A 5351-nucleotide genomic window follows, 5' to 3' on the forward strand; every position below is an offset into this window, starting at 1 on the left:
GGGGGTCCTGAGCGGCTGCCAGCAGCCCCGCTGCCCGCCACCCTTGGCCCCTGCTGGGACCCCATAGCCACCTTGCCCGTGTATGCAGGTGGGGCCGAGCGGAAGGGAGCATCCACGATCCTGTTCTTGAACATAGAGGAGCCCTCCAAACCCACAGAGCTTCTGGGGGGGTCACAGGCACCCTCCAACCTCTACAGCAACTGGCCCCATGCCCAGCCCCACCCACACTGGAACCTGCAGGCTCCCCTTCCCCTGTGTCCCCCGCCCCAGGGCCATCCTACTTCCTTGGGCTCCCACGGCCTCCACTGGGCTGCAACGCCCACTCGCAGCCAGTGCCCCCACCCAGACCCATTGCCCACCCTCCTGCTGGGGTGGCTGCACGTCCCACGGACCCCCGTGGCCACACCCGATCTCCACGTGTGCTGGTGCGACAGGAAACGTGAAGGCCAGCCACGATGAGCTGACACGTGCCAGCTCCTGCCTTGGGTGCATGTAGCTGAGAATGACACCAGCACCCACACCACATTCAGGGGGCCCGCTGACGGGACACCGGGGCACAGATGGCTGGGCCCAAGGCCGTGACGTGCGGTGGAATGCTGCGGCGAGCAGGTGGCCCTGACACACTTGGCAGAGCAGACGGGGTCCTGCCACCTGCAGTGCACACCCGGGAAGGTGCCGGGAGCTCCGCGATGTGTGCCCACCGGCCCCTCACAGAGGACGATGGCCTTTGGGGGCCGGAGTCGGCAGGCACTGGGCACCGGGTGGCCCACGTCACTCTCTCCAGATGGCACAAGAGAGCCCAGAAGAGGCTGGTCCGCCAGAGGACCAAGGTGACGTGGGGCCGCGAGAGCTGGGGCCCCCGCCCGCACCCCCTCAGTGCCGTCTGCCAACCGCGGAGCCGCAGCTCGCAGGGGCCGCTGCAGCCAGCCGAGAGCCCGCCACGCGGAAGCACCGAAGGCCGCACCTGCCCTGCTCCCCCCGGCCACACTCCTCCGACAGGTGCGAACAGCGGGGAGCAGCGCGGCGGTCGCCCAGCTGCGAGGAGCTCGGGGTGTGAGAGGTGGTCACTTCAGAGCCCTCTGCTGCTGTGCTGTCCTGGCTGACAGATACCCAGTCCGAAACCTGAACACAGGCCCCCCCACATTCCCCTTCCCACCGGGCCCTGTCCTTTGGGGGCCTGCAGTTATCTGCCCGCCACCTCTTACCTGCAACCCCCCAGCCCCGCCCGATCTGACACACCGAGGCAGTGCACGTGCCTTCAAAGTGATCTGTGGATCCCATTCACGCTCCGGCTTAAACCTGTCTCCAGAGGCCACACCAGAGCCAGGCCCGGCCCCAGCCCTGGCCCTGGTCCTGGCCCGCTGTCCTTCAGGAATGGGCCTGAGCCTGGCCGGGCATTAGGGGTCCAGTGTCCCTGCATGGACGACTCCTCCCCACCACTCAGATCCCCACACTCGGCCTCAAGGAACAGGAGCTGCCGCCCCGCAGCTGCCCCGACTCCCCACGCCACGCCCACTGCACATGCCGCCCACGCAGGCAGAGGCGCAGCTGCCATCAGGGCTAAAGCCCCGAGGCTCCAGTGTCACTATTGACACTGGGCGCCGCCTGTCGGCCACACGCAGCCCACGGGCCAGCGGACCCAATTCTAAAAGGCCATCCCTTAAAGTACGCAGAAGTGTGTTCTTCACACGTGGCAAAGGGTAAATAAACACTTATCTGTTAACGTGTGCGCTGGGGATTTCTGTTGTTACAGGTGATGGCTCGTCTGCCACCCACCTACCCTTTGTTTAGCTGAACCTTAAGCTCTGTTCTCCATTAACAAACAAAAAGGTGTGAGCTGACAAATGTTACCTGGCACTCACTACAGGGAGTTAAGAATAAACACACGTCCAGGGGAACGAAAGTTACGTTAAAAAAGCTACTCTCATCTAAAGCTGGTGTAAGAGGCTCAGCGAAGCCGCAGGCCCCACCCTTGGCAATGACCCGAAGCCCTAGGAACCGGAAACACGGACCACGCTGGAGGACACCCGCGACGCCCGGGCGCCCAGACCACGCTGGCAGAGGCGCTGGCAGACGGGGCCCCGCATGGCAGGCAGCGGAGCCGTGTGGCCACTAGGGGCCTGGCCACGCGCCCAGCAGCTCCGCTCCCAGTACGAGCCCAAGCGACCGGAGGACAGACGTCCATCCGATGCCTGAGCCTGCACGGCTGTGTTCCCGGTGCCCACAGAGTGAACGTGACACCGAGCCCTCCCTGAGGGACGGGTGGGTGAAATGCGGCTCAGCTCTACGATGCCACGTCACGTGGCGACAGGAAGACGTCCTGACACCGGCTGCCACGTGGGCGAGCCTTGAAAACCTTAGGCTAGGTGCAGGCAGCTGCTCGCAGAGGAGCACACGGCGGTGACCCCATGCACACGGGCCGTTCGGAAGAGAGAATCCCAGTCAGACGGTAGAAAGGTGGTCCCTGGGGTGGGGGAGCGGGCACTGGGGAGGGACTGCTAATGGACAGACAGCGGTGACAGCTGCGTAACACTGTAAATACACCAAAACCCCGGAACTGTACGATTTAGAAGAACAAATCCTATGTGAATATCTAGATGTGAAAAACTGCATGAGGGAAAAAATGGGGCCGGGCGGGCGGCTGAGAGGCCAGCAGAGGCGAGCTCGAAACGCCTGCGGGCCGCTCCGGACCCGGCACTGTACGGGGCAGCAAGGAGACCTGGCCATGCCTGGAGGCAGGAATGTCCCTGGTCCTGGTGAGGCGCCATGTCCCCATACGTCAGAAGTCTGAGTCAGCGGCACCGTCTCTGGAGGCAGACTGCAGCAGGACAGCCCTGCTGAGCCAACCCGGGCGGGCCGACGACATGGAAAGGCCAGTGTCCCACGGACAGTCCCTGTCAGCTGGAACAGGGCTCTGGCCCGCCCTGACACCAAGCGCCTGCTGGGCCCGGAAGCTCTGCCTCAGTCAGGGGCAGCTGGAGCCCTGGAGGAAGCGGCCAGTAAGGCGGGGGACGGCGGCAGCACCCGGCAGCTCCCGCAGAGACATGGCACCGTGAGCAGTTACACCGCCGTGGAGTTTTAAAACTGAAACGAGGACACGAAGCAGAGAAATGAGCTCAAGACACAGCGGGACGGCAGGCAGCCGAGGCGGCACCGGCCAGAAACGCAGCAGGACGCGGAGAGACCCTGAGAGCGTCGCCCTGACACAGAGCCCCCGCGAGGCCCGAGCAGACCCACGGTGAGGGGCGCCGAGCGCTGAGGACAGACCTCCCCCCAGGTACCGTGACTCTGGGGCAAGCCCACTCGAACTCCAGGAAGATTTCTGCACACAACTGGACGACGTGAGTCTAAACTTCCTGTGAGAAAATCAACAAAGAAAAATAGGAAGAAAGTTCAAAAATAAGAGAAAGAGTAATGTTACCAGATATTAAAATGGATGACTGACGCCTTAGGGTTCCTCCCCTCTGATTTTATTCCTATATAAACTCCAGGTGGATCAGATTTCAGTTTGAAAAATAAGACCATAAACCTCGGAGAGCTTTCTCCTTTATGACTGCCGAGTGAGGCCTCTGTGAGTAGAGTCTAAACCAAGAACCACAAAAGACAAGAATCTGAATTTTACTACACAAGTATTTTTTGCATGAAGAAACACAAAAAACCCTCCAAATCCCATAAATGAAATCAAAAGAGAAAAGGACAAACTGGGGAAAAAATACTTGCGGCTCCTATCACAGGCAGTTGAAAAAAATACCCCCGAAGAAGTTGGTCCTGCACCTCGTTAAGGAAGCTTAACATTAGATAAATGATTTGAAATCCTTAAAAATGCAAAGGGTACTCGGGCCCATTCCACATAAGAGAAATGCAAAGCAAAACTCGGTTGGGCCCGTACTCCCACTGCGACGGCACGGCGGGCCTCCCCCGGGGACCGGGCGGGGTGGCAAAGGCTCTCCGCAGAGCTCCCAAGTCCCAGCTCCTGGGGCCGAGCCCTGGATCTGCCACTGCCCCAGGGGCCAGGGCACGGTCCCACCCGTGCCTGCGCCACCATCCACGCGCCGTACGTGCCGACGACCGCCAGCCTGCACGGCCACCCCGGGGACTCAGCACCTGGACTGGCAGCAGCAGTGAGCACTTCCCAAGGGGCAGGTGACCACGCTGCCGACTACAACATCGACGGGCATGAGCTCTGCAAGGTTCACTCAGCAACATTCTCCAGCTTCTAACGTGTGCCCGAGCGACCGGCACTGTCCTGAGTTCCTGATGTGCTCATAGGTAGGAAGTTACGGGAAAATCAGGCTGCGTTCGTTCAGGACCGCGTCCTGAGCTCTCCACCGACGGGGCTTCGGCGGCTTAGGCAGACCAGATCGTGCACCGAGAGAACTGATCTCTGCTCCCACGAGCTTCTGGGGCCGCCCGCAGAGGTTAAATGGGCAACGAAGCATTCTCACGGGGCCTGCGCCCTACCTGGCCCTACCTGACCCTACCTGACCAGGTACGTGCGACATAACGCCCCAAAGGCGAAGCTGAAACAGAAGCTTGATCTTAAAAGACAACTCTAGAAGTCTTCATAAGGGTCCCTGAAGCGGCTCAAAGGAAAAATCTCTTCACAAAGGGGGGAAATTAAACTAATCAGGCCTATTTGCTATGCTAGACTTTGGAGGTTTGGAGAGATTTTAACCCGACTGCCCCCTTCTTGAGGACAGAGATGTGCCAGTGACAGCGTGCACATGCCCGCACTGTGTGAAGTCCTCGCGCTAGGCGGCCAAACCTTCCAGAAGGGCCCTTCCGGCCTGAGACAGCCCAGAGAGCACCAGGGCGAGCGGACCCGCAGCCGACGGCAGAGTCTGCACCAGGCGAGCAGAACGCGGCCCCTGGCTTTGCAGAACGAACCACTGAGGAAGCCAAGGTTCAGCTGGCGACGAGTCCTGCGCTCTCCACCGTCGGGGCTTCGGAAAGAGAAAGGCCTTGGCCTGAAACCCTCCCCTCGGTACCGCTCTGCCCACGGGCCGCTCCCTTTGGTGAAGGCTGTCGCCCTGTGAAGCACCCTCAGACACCACCGAGACGGGGTCACGGGATGTGCGCACCTGCCCGACAAGGGGGGCCTTCGGACTCGCCCCAGAAGCCCCTGAAAGCAGTTCGAAGCTTGCACAGCCTGCTCCTGGAGACGGCGCCCTCGATCCCCGCTGGGAAGACCCCCCAGGGCCCCCGCAGCCCTTCGGAAGGACACCAGGCATGGCCATGTGTGGTGCCTGCACGTTCCTCGCTTTAAAGGCTCGCTCACCGCCGCACTCACTGGGGTGTAGGACACCCCGCCTACGGGACGCCTCAAAGCGACGTTATTCAGAGAGGATGAC

General features: G+C 61.4%; 1 protein-coding gene across 7 annotated transcripts in view; it reads right to left on the reverse strand.

Moving 5' to 3' along the window:
- The window catches only part of NELFA (negative elongation factor complex member A), a 19198-nt gene that overhangs the window by 9719 nt on the left and 4128 nt on the right, over nt 1-5351 (reverse strand). The window lies entirely within an intron of this gene.

This window comes from Pteropus vampyrus, unplaced genomic scaffold (genome assembly GCF_000151845.1).
Source record: "Pteropus vampyrus isolate Shadow unplaced genomic scaffold, Pvam_2.0 Scaffold253, whole genome shotgun sequence".
NCBI lineage: Eukaryota > Metazoa > Chordata > Mammalia > Chiroptera > Pteropodidae > Pteropus > Pteropus vampyrus.